The following is an 11616-nucleotide window of genomic DNA, read 5'->3' as shown; positions in this document are numbered from 1 at the left end:
ATAGTCCTTATCACATCTTATTTCTGTATTTCAGTCTTAATAAAACTCTTGTTTAAATTCCATTAGGTTGTATTGCTGTCACGATCATTAGCTCAGGGCACTCCACTCAGGACCATTCCACTCATCAACCAACAGATGTCACCATATCACTTGGACACTAGCACCTCTCACCTGTTGCACCACACCCAAACTACATCTCCCATGAGCCTCTGCATCACTATCACCTTGCCACACCTGCACCTCATTCATCAGCTAATCTCCTTGCCACACCTGCACCTCATTTACACACACATATAAGCAGCACTCACACACAGCCACATTGCGAAGTCTTGTTTAGCCTGTCTGACATTTCAGAGTGTTTTTCCTTGTGTTTGTTCCTGCCATACCCGACCTTTGGATTGTTTTACCTTCTCTGCTGCCTGCCCTGACATTCTGCTCGTTTCTGTTATTGATCCTGGTTATCCCTGACATACCTGACGCTGTTACTGATTATTGCCTGTCTGACCTTTCTAAATAAAAGTTCTGAATATGGATCCGAACGTCTCTGGCTCATTGTTACAATTGCAGTCGATCAGTCAATAGCCTACTGTTATTTCAAGGTGTCATTGAGTATTGAAAAGTGCCTAATAAATTAAGCAGCAGCAGCAGAGACTGTGGAAGAATGACGTCAGGGAGTTCTGCAGAGGCATGAGGACTATAATTGGTTACAAGCTTTTTGTACAATAAAAACAACAAATAAAAATAAAGGAAAGGAAACCTCAACAATTATTCCCATCTAAACATGAACATAACTGTTTTCTACAATTCACACTGAAACAATGATAGACTAATATTAATAATAGCAAATAATGTTTGTTATATAATACTCAATGTGACAGAGCCGTGGGAACAGAGCGAGACCGGTGGAGTGGTTGGAGAATGAGCGACATCTGCTCCACTCACCGGTCTCGAGTCCCATGGAGGAGATCGGAAGGATACAAAAGAGGATCGATGACAGTGAAGGACAAGAGAGGACCAGGCCTGGGCTTTATTTTGTGTTTAGTTTTTGTTTATGCTCGGCAGTACTCCACAATGGGCTGTCGCACTGTTTTGTGTTTATTTTATTATTAAAACTTAATTTGAATGTCCGCCGGTTCCCGCTTCCTCCTTCCCAGGATTGTGAATTTTTAATAGTGTTACACTTACTATGTGTATCTAATCTCAAAAGATAAGGTAAATGTTTCAAATTAGGGCATTTAACAGGATGCAAGAGCTAAATTAGTTTAGCTAGGTCTCATTTTAAATGTCATCAAATAGAACTTCCCTGACTTCTTTTGTGCTCTTAATTACTTATTATTATTTGAATTGATACAGTTATAATAGTCAGGGTGACTGAACAGGAATCAATTGAAAGAACAAGCAAACCTATAAAGGAAAGATTTTTATGACTGTTTGAAAATAGGACTGTCACGATCATTAGCTGGAGTGTCCATAAACTCCAATAGAGGGCACTCCACTCAGGACTCAAACATTTTTTTGTCCATCCCCTTTTTCGAACTCCATTTCCTATCCTGCCTCATTCCTGGGACTTATTGCACACACACACACCTGCATCTCATTACACACACACACACCTGCAGCTAATACACAGACACACATATAAGCAGCACATTCAATCTCAGTCTAGGGAAGTCGTGTTTGGTTCTGTCTTGCATTTCCGAGCGATTTCCCTGTGTTTGTTCCTTCCGTGTCTGATCTTGGATTGTAATACCAACTCTGATTCTATGATGCCTGCCCCGACCTCTGCTTGTGACTGTTACTGATTCTGGATATCCCTGATGCCGTTCCTGATTACTGCCTGTCCGACCGTTCTTATAATAAAGTTCTACATATGTGACAAAATGAGAAAGAAGCGTTTTTTTTTTTCAAAATTGGTGATTTTCGTTTTTTTGCAGAATCTGTTAGTTGAGATCACAAAGAAGCCTCTCCGTGTTTGATATAGCAGTATTGATATATTTAAAAGCGTACATTTTGAGGTTGAAATCAGCTTGTTTGTCGCAGACATTGTCTGTCTGTATTTCCATACTGGATAAGCCGGCTTTTTTTTCTTTTGTTATTGCCCCCGCCCTCCGAGGGAAGCATGGCTACTTAGTATGCAGCGCTCTGGCCGGCTCTAGCTGATATCAAAATTCAATGAAGATGGATGCCGCAAAGATGAACACAGACGAGCTGAACCGTGGCCGTTACACCAAAAATGTTTTGAAGTACTTCTTCGACATGCCGGATGCTTATAAACAAGCGCTCACTGATTCTGAAGACGATCTGAGCGACGATGAAAGCGGCATAATAAGACTGTATAATATCCCTAATCTACAACTGAGCGAAGATGACGACGAGGAAGAATGTATTGGACTGGCTGGCATCAGACGAGTTGGACCGTAAGATATCAGAGGCTATATCGATAGTAACATTTGATGGGGATAAAGACAGAGAAATGGGGAAAATCCGTAACATTTAGAGGCAAACAGACGCACAGTGCAAACTTCGGAGATGGTTACATCCACAAAGAAGACCCCGACAAAGAGAAAGTGTGCCAGAACTACTTATTTCATTGGGAGGCATCGAGATCTGCAAGAATACTTTTGTTTCCTATGGGGTGAGTTTCCATAAACATCAAAGTTTGTCGTTTTGTGTTCATTCTAAGAACACGTACACGTTATCTCATGTTTAGACCTTCCCATATCTACCTATTGTTATTAACTAGCTCATCGGTTATCACAGAATCCTGTTAAAAAAGTCCTAATGCTACACAATGAAATCAATTCACCAAGTTTTATGTAGAAAACCAGCAAATAACAAATAAAATTGGCATCAATATGTACTTTTTGTTTACATAAACATTAAAATAATAACATTAAAAATGATGGCCACATTTGAAAGATTAAAGTCACATATTTCAGCCTCTAAATCATTTTTATAAGTCAAAAAAGATAAATTACTGACATTTACAATGCACATTCTCCTTTATTATAAATAGTATGCGGTCCGATTTTTCCCGTTGTGTCTGTCGTTGCTATGCAGGGGGTATGGCTTATCTAAATGAGATGTAAATGACCCCCATTGTCACTCGCAGCAGTGAGAACAGGTGAGAACTGCACAATCTTTAGAGGCTATTTTCTGCTTTTTGAGCTTTTTTGAGTGCCTACCTTCAAATGGCCACAACTTCTCCAAATATTATCAGATTTCCATGTGTTCCACATCGTTGGAAAGCTTGGAGACTACACTTTCAGAATCTGCGAATAGCTCAAAATGCCCCAGAACCGACTTGTGTCCCTACTTTCCGTGATTGGTCACATATGGATCCGAACGTCTCTGACTCTCATTGTAACAAAGGACAGTGTAAAAGTGTTTATTCACTTAGACACTTGGAAATTGTGAATTTGCCTTTAATTTTCTCAAAAATTATACAATAAAAATATTTGATATTTTTTAAAGTGATAATCTGGGTCCCTCTGAATACATATGAATTGAAAGAATGAGCTAACCTATAAAGGAACCCTTTTTATAAATGTTGGAAAATGTGAACAAGTGCAAGTGCAACAATGCAGTTTGATGTTTTGGGTGATTTTGCTTTTAGTTTTCTCCAAAATAATGCGTTCAAAATTAATACAGTGATAGTCAGGGTCACTCTGAATACATATGGCTTGAAAGAATGAGCAAACCTGTAAAGGAACATTTTTTTATGAATGATGGAAAATGGGAAAAAGTTCAAGTGCAACAATTGAGTTTGATGTTTTGGGTGAGTTTGCTTTTAGTGTTTTACAAAACTATATAGTAAAATGCCTTGAAAATTTATACAGTGATAGTCAGAGTCACTCTGAATACATATGACTTGCAAGAATGAGCAAACCTATAAAGGAACATTTTTTTTTATGAATGATGGAATATGGGAAAAAGTGCAACTACAAGAATTGAGTTTGATGTTTTGGGTGAATTTGCTTTTAGTTTTTTTTCCCAAAACTATACAGTAAAATGCCTTGAAACTTAATACAGTGATAGTCAGATTCACTCCGAATACATGTGACTTGAAAGAATGAGCAAACCTATAAAGGAGTGCTTTTTTATGAATGATGGAATATGGGGAAAAGTGCAATTGGAACAATTGAGTTTGATGGTTTGGTTGATTTTGCTTTTAGTTTTCTCAAAATACAATACAATACTAATATATATATGTAACCCTTTTCGTCTGTGTGCTAAAGGTTTTTATTGGTCTTTTTATCATTGAATCGTTACCGATTGGCAAAAATGTCCCATTCTGATTTTAAAATATCACTTAACGTTATATGATAGATGATAAAGCATCCTGCATTTGCGAGCACCAGAGATAACGTTACCTATTTTTTTTCTGTCTGATGCGTTTCGTTTTTTTTTTTCACAATAAAAATACATTTCTAATCATGTATTCATTTAATAAATGTATTATTATTTGAAATCCAGGTAAGTGTCAATTAATCTTGGACTAAAATATATTGTTTTTTTCCCCACAGACCCGCTCTTGACTGTCCGTGGTGGCAAATCCACAGCCTTTAGCTGGAGGTGACACTTTTATCTCATCTAATTTGAATGATTGCCATACATTGATCATAATAAAATTACCATAAACCATAAAAAACAGCTGTTACTATTATTAAAAAGATCCGGTAACGTTATTGTGGTTATACCCGTTTAGTTAAAGGGTTAACGTTACTTCACCCAATAATCAAAATTATGTCATTAATAAGTCACCCTCATGTTGTTCCAAACCCGTGAGACCGTGAAACTGTCTTCCGAAGATGAACGGAGGTCTTACTGGTTTGGAACGACTTGTGAGCAAATTATGAGCAAAGTGAAATGTTAAGCAGTATAATTCAGGAATCAGTTTGCATGGAGTTTAGAAACATCCAGGATTTACTAGTTAAAGTGTTGAAAAGCTCTGAAGAGTATTTCTGTTTTTATGGAAACTAATCCTTTTACATGTAAAAAATGTTCACAAGCCTCTATTTGATTAACAGCATTGTTATTTCTTTGTCCAGTAGAATCAACCGTATCTGAAGAGAGAGCTGAGGAAATTAAACAATGGCTGAGAAACAACACAGCCCATCAGCCAGGTGGAACAGTACATGTGAAAAATATGTTTGAGGTCCTCCATGAGTTTCCTCGGCTAACTACCTCAGGAATGGTATGTTAACATAATGTCTTTGTCATATGGTAACATGAGTTATATTAAGTCTTTTTTGAGAAGTTTTTTGTGTAATTTTTGCTTTTAGATTGCACAGGACTTTCACATTTTACATCAAGATGAAGCCCCAAAACTGTTTGAAAAATGGCTGGTATACTGACAGGATCTTGCTTTTTGTGAGCGAGAAGCAAAGCTTTCATGCAGCTGAAGAAATGACAGAAGGTTAAAATGTTTCTACAATATTTCGATATTATGGGCCAGATTTACTAATAGCTTGCACCATAGTACTGTCAGGATTACTAAAGAAATGCAGTGATGAAAAATTGGGCAATTTTTTTTTTGCAACTAACATTACTGCATATTTGTGGTAGTTTATATATTTTAACCCATTTTTGTGCTTGGCAATAATTGCTGCTAGAAAATGCAGCATTTTCTCCTCTCATCTAATTTATTTAGAATGCCAGACAAAGATGTTATAACATTGCTTTTAATTTCTGCTGCTCTTGGTAGGATATGTTGGTCATTATGTGTCTGTGTTTTTTTTTATTTGCATATTGTCAGTGGATCAAAAGCACAACTTTACACTTCAGTCTACACTTTTATGGGATTTTGGACTCACGCTAATTTGACCTGTTTAGTAAATCTGGCCTTATATTCTCAATGACAACTCGCTACTGTTTTTACTAGTGTTGATGAATGTAATATTATTTTCCTACAGATGCAAAGGGAAATCTTGCACTAAAGCTGTTACCTGTTTTGCTTCTACCTCCACCCTACAAAATTGGCAGAAAAACAGTCCGACCCAGCATTGATGAAAGCAAAAAAGCTTTCATTGACATTCAGCCTGTAAGTATGACTTACAGAAATTTACTTCAATCATTTAATGACTTCACCAGGTTGAATACACTACCATTCAAATGTTTGGGATCGGTATGATTTTTTAAAATGTTTTTAAATTAAGTCTCTTCTGCTTACAAAGGCATTTATTTGATCCAAATACAGCAAAAATAGTAATGTTGTGAAATATTGTTACAATAAATTAATATTTGCTATTTGAATATATTAAGAACATTTTTTTTTGTGATCAAAGCTGAATGTCCAACATCGTTATTCCAGTCTTATATATAGTAACATGTTGACAAGATATGCTCCATAAGAACTTTGTAATTTAATTTATAATGTATCTTGGATAAATAAGTCTGAGCTCACAATTTTTTTTTTTCTGTAGATAACTTTCATTACTAAAACATCTTACTGGCAAATTTCTTTTTCAGTTTCACACTCTAGCAAGTTAAGGTCTTTTGTTTTTGTAGGGCAGAATATTAAATGTAGAAATTAAAAGTGTTAAATTAAAGTAAAATTAAAGTATTTCAAGTGTTACCAAAACTCTTTATACTTGCTTTGCATCCCTGTCAGTGGCTCTGTCAAAGTGGGCCAGATCAAGCTGTAATAATTTTCAGGTATTTTGCCTCATCCAAAGCTCTGGCTATACAAGACCTATTGTTTCTAAAGACTGCTTGATTGAATAAACAGTTTCGAATGAATCCCCAACCCACCACCCATACCCACACCCCTGACACTCCCATTCTGTTTCACCTTTATTCATTTGCATTATCTGTCCTTTAGGTTGGAACAAATATGGTGGAGTACCTCCAGCAGGCTGAAGCATCAAGACCTTACCCTTATGTCCTGTAACTTGAAAATGGACACATTGCGTCGCGGGCATTTGTCATCATCGCAGGAGAAGCTTTGGAACAAAGAACTATTGTTTAAGGGGAAGTCATGGCCTAATGGTTAGAGAGTTGGACTCGCAATTTAAGGGTTGTGTGTTCGAGTCTCGGGCCGACAGGAATTGTAGGTGAGAGGAGTGAATGTATAGTGCTCTCTTCCACCCTCAATACCACGACTTAGGTGCCCTTGAGCAAGGCATCGAACCCCCAACTGCTCCCCGGGTGCCGCAGCATAAATGGCTGCCCACTGCTCCGGGTGTGTGTTCACGGTGTGTGTGTGTTCACTGCTCTGTGTGTGTGCACTTCGGTTGGGTTAAATGCAGAGCGTGAATTCTGAGTATGGGTCACCATACTTGTCTGGATGTCACATCACTTTCACTTCACTTCATTGGGACAGTAAATGTATGTTTCAAATCGTTTTATGTTTTTGATGTAAACTAACCGAAACATTGTTTCTATATTAGGGAGTTTATTCATAATATTTTTGAGTTGGAGGGAAGTGAATCCCCAACAGTGAAATTTTTGCACTGGGCACTACATTCTTGCAAGTAGATTATAAGAGGTTCTTTGAACAAACAGTGGTTCAAGAACACGAGGTAGAATTTTAGTTTAAGTTTTATTTGCACATGATATTTTTGTTCTTTTTTTTTGTATAAACAACTGTTTTATTGCTTGAGGAAGAGTATTACTTTATGCGTACTGATTATCAATTACATTTTTATGTAGAAATCTTTTACTGCCAATACGTTGTATTTCATAGATTTATTTTTGTGTTCATTTTGTAGACTTAAAACAACAGGTCCATAATGTAGACTTAAAACAAATGTGCTTTGTAACAAACAGTTCTTGAGGTAAAGTATTTTAGTTTTAATTTCATGTGCATATGGATTATTTAAAAATAAGTATTTATTTGTATATTTAAAAAAAACCTTGAGGTTTTTTGGAGTTCATGAATTTCATGAGCATATGGATTAAAAATAATATGAATTATTTTTTAAATGTATTACTAAACCTTGTGGTTCTTTGGAGTTTATGAATTCAAATGTTTTTTTCTAAACATTTACAGTTTAGAAAAGTTACAGAGGCAAACCATAAAAATGAAAGAAATTGTTTTAAATACTGTTTATAAATGGAATTTTATTTTTTTAGTTTTGTATGATCTCTTGAATTTTTGGTTGAGGTAAAGTGTAATTACAAAGTGTAATATGCTGAAAGAAAAATAAAGATAATACAATGTTGTCCTGTTTGTTTATTATGTGGTATATTTAATGTTAAAAGGAATAAAAATTCCTTTGAAAATATAACCCATTTATGGAATCAAATTAAGCCATTATTTTTGTAAAAATAACCAATTTTTGGGTAGAAAAAACAACCCATTTGCTGGGTTAAAATTAATAACCCAACTTCTTGGGTTAGTTTAACCCCATATGGGTTCTGTCCTATATTTACCCAGCAGTTGTGTTAAAAACAACCCAATTTGGGTTGTTTTTAACCCAGTGTTTTTTAGAGTGTGGAAACCAAGGATAGCACGATGAAACAAAAAGGAAAAAATAAGAATTCTACTTCAAACTTGCTTACAGAAGAAATGGAATTAGATGTTCATGTTGCTGTTGTTGGGTCTGCTGCACAAATCGAGGTACACCATCAATAGCCTACGGCAAAAAAAAGTCCAGCTGTCAACCGGTCTGAAAGCCCAAGTTTCGAGATTGTCCATGACTCTGACTTAGATACGCCTGTGAAAAATCAGCTAAAGAAATCTCGAGGTGAAATTTCTCTGACAGAATTGCAAGATAATGTCACTGAGGCATTGACATCCAGGATTAAAGAGTTCAAATGATCTTGGCAAAATGATTACCAGCAACACGGTGAGCATTAAAGGTCTTAATAAATCAAGTGACTTTGTGTTTGAAGAAGTAAATGCTTTAAAAACAGATTTGAAAAGTTGCAAAACTACCACCAACTCAAACTGCACCAAAATCCACAAACTTGAGCAGAGACTGAACGATGCCGAACGCTATCAGTGAAGATGGAACCTCCATTTATACGTTTATACGGTATTCCTGAACATCATGAGGAAAACGTCAAGCAAAAAGTCATTAGGTTTTTTAAGTTGTTCCCGACTCAAACATTTCTTTCAAAGATGTCATAGATGCAGTGCATCGACTGAAGCTAGAAAGTTTGAATAGGAGATGATAATTTCTAAAATTACGTCTTTTAAATCACCAAACTTGTCAGATAATTAATATATTTAATTATTCACATTTCAAAGCCAATTAGATGATATGTATAAAAGGATGGCAGAGGGTGCCTTCATTAGATCTAGACAGAGATGGTTGGAAAAAAGGTGAACAGAATTCTGCATTTTTCTTTCAATTAGGAAAAAAAAAAAATACAGTTGTGAATTTGAATATTAATGGTACAATAAAATGTGATTCAAAGGACATTGCAGATTACTGTTCAACCTTTTTTAGCACTCTTTACAATTCAGGATTTAATGAGGATAATTTGTCTGTTTTTATAGAAAACTATGAATGAAGATCAAAAAGAACGTTGTGATGGTTCTATAAAGGAAGTCCTTCAAGCTATTACAGAGCTCAAGTTGAATAAATCCCCTAGTATAGATGGCTTAAACTAAGAATTCTGTAAAAACTTCTCAGAAGAACTTGCTCCTTTTCTTTAAAACTCTTCATACAATCTATTGAGTATGGTAAGCTCCCACCTACCCTGACACAAGGCCTAATTATCTTAATTCCCAAACCAAAAAAAAAGACACTTTAATTTTAGACAATTGGAGACCAATTTCCTTACTTAATAATGATTAGGATGTCCCGATCAGTTTTTTTTTTTTTTTTGCCCTCCTTGATTTTGAGTATCTACCGATACCGAGTCCCGATCCGATACTTCTTTAATACATTAAAAAAAAAGAATAAAAAATAGCAAAAACAGATCCAGGACGCTCAATAAATTATATTTTGAAATATATTCAAATAGAAAAGAGCTATTTTAAATAGGCTAGTAAAAATTAGTGGTGGGCATAGATTAATTTTTTTAATCTAGATTAATCTCACTGTGATTTTAAAATTAATATAGATGAATCTAGATTAATCTAGATTAAAATGGCTCATTCGAATTGTGTCACATATTTTTTTTTACGCACCCATGTTAACAGATTCCAGTTGCGTTCCAGGAGCAGTGCAGCGATCGTTTACGTACCGAGTAGGGAACTGCAAACGTGTCCTGTGTGAAAGCACATCGAGTCCGTGCTGCACCACATACGTAACGCACATGGACTGCATACGCACTGCAGACGGAGTATGTGTGAAACAGGCGTGAGCAGGGCCGTAGCTGTATGTGTGAAACAGGCGTGAGCAGGGTCGTAGCTGGGGTCAGCGGGGACCCGGTGAAGGTTGTACCAGTGGGCCCGGTTTGAAATTGTTTAATTTGTATGTTCATTTATTTTTATTTATTTGTGCTAGTTACACAATGTTTAAGTTTTTTTTCAAGTTTGTAGGTGTCAAGGTACAGAAACTAAATAATTAAATGTAAACTAGCACTGGATAGTCTTCAATGTAAAAATGAAATATACAATCAAACCTACATTTATTCAGACACCTTCAGCATTTCTCACATTATTACAGTTTTGCTATATATATCAACAATTATATCTGGTGTCTGAATAATTTTTGGTTTGACTGTTAAAACTACAAAGTAATTCAGTCAAGAGCAGTGAGTGATTTTCATTTTCTTGGATTAACATTACAGCAGCCAGTAGCTAAATTAAGCACGGTCACTTTAAGAGACGATGAACGCATCCAATATAATACACATCCCATTTTTTTCCTCAACTGTTTACTTTCACTTAAGAAATAACTGACAGTTTTTTCGAGCATAATTTCCAAGGTGGTTATTTTGACATATTTGTCGGCACAAGAGCAAAAATAAGCAAATTCGGTGTTCAAGCCTTTTGAGACGCCATTCTCTCCGTGAGCCCTGAACAACAGAACACCGTGAGTACTGAATTGGGCTCTTTCACATCTTTTTGTTTGTTCAAACTGCGATTTGTATTTGTTCGTTCAGGTGCAGGAGGGACTTCAAGGAGAACTTTGCAAAAGAGAGCTCGGTTCAGTGTCACTGTCTGTGATACGCGGCGATCTCTCTGCCTCACCGAACACAGCGCGCGAGTAACCAGCTACTCTGTTCAGCTTTTCCGTGTCTTGTTTTTGGATGCTTTAATGTTTAAATCAACAAGCGGTAAAAACACGTGAAAAAGATAAGCTTTTGTGACGATGCGCAGCAGTGGCCCGTCAACTGTCCTGAGCATCTTTTTAGGCTGGCCTCAGCCAGTCGGTTATATTAAATATCAAGGTGAAAGTCATCATAGCTTGCTTAGTATAGACCCAGCTCTCAACCCAACTTTGAGAAGAGATTAATGGCGATATTTTTTTTATCGCCCGATAAGAGTCTCACGTTAACCCAACACGTTAACGCCGATAACGGCCCAGCACTAGTAAAAATATTTTTATATTTTACTGTTTTGCTGTACTTTGGATCAAATAAATGCAGGCTTGGTGAACAGAAGAGACTTCTTTAAAGGGGGGTTGAAATGCTCGTTTTCACTCAATATCCTGTTAATCTTGAGTACCTATAGAGTAGTACTGCATCCTTCATAACTCCAAAAAGTCTTTAGTT

At 36.2% G+C, this 11616-nt stretch overlaps 1 long non-coding RNA gene across 2 annotated transcripts; it reads left to right on the top strand.

Moving 5' to 3' along the window:
• Positions 1-4506: 4506 nt before the first annotated feature.
• On the top strand, positions 4507-7194 carry LOC113056191 (uncharacterized). 2 transcript variants are annotated; one of them, XR_003277671.1, is made up of 5 exons: positions 4507-4575; positions 5055-5197; positions 5286-5419; positions 5916-6043; positions 6824-7194. It is a non-coding gene; the product is annotated as an uncharacterized LOC113056191 (long non-coding RNA). The 2 variants fall into 2 exon arrangements; XR_003277670.1 differs by having other exon boundaries at positions 5052-5197.
• The last annotated feature ends 4422 nt before the right edge of the window (positions 7195-11616 follow it).

This window comes from Carassius auratus, chromosome 37, assembly GCF_003368295.1.
Source record: "Carassius auratus strain Wakin chromosome 37, ASM336829v1, whole genome shotgun sequence".
In the NCBI taxonomy this organism is placed as follows: Eukaryota; Metazoa; Chordata; class Actinopteri; order Cypriniformes; family Cyprinidae; genus Carassius; species Carassius auratus.
The sequence above is the reverse complement of the archived record's forward strand: the minus strand, read 5'-3'. Positions and strand labels throughout refer to the sequence as shown.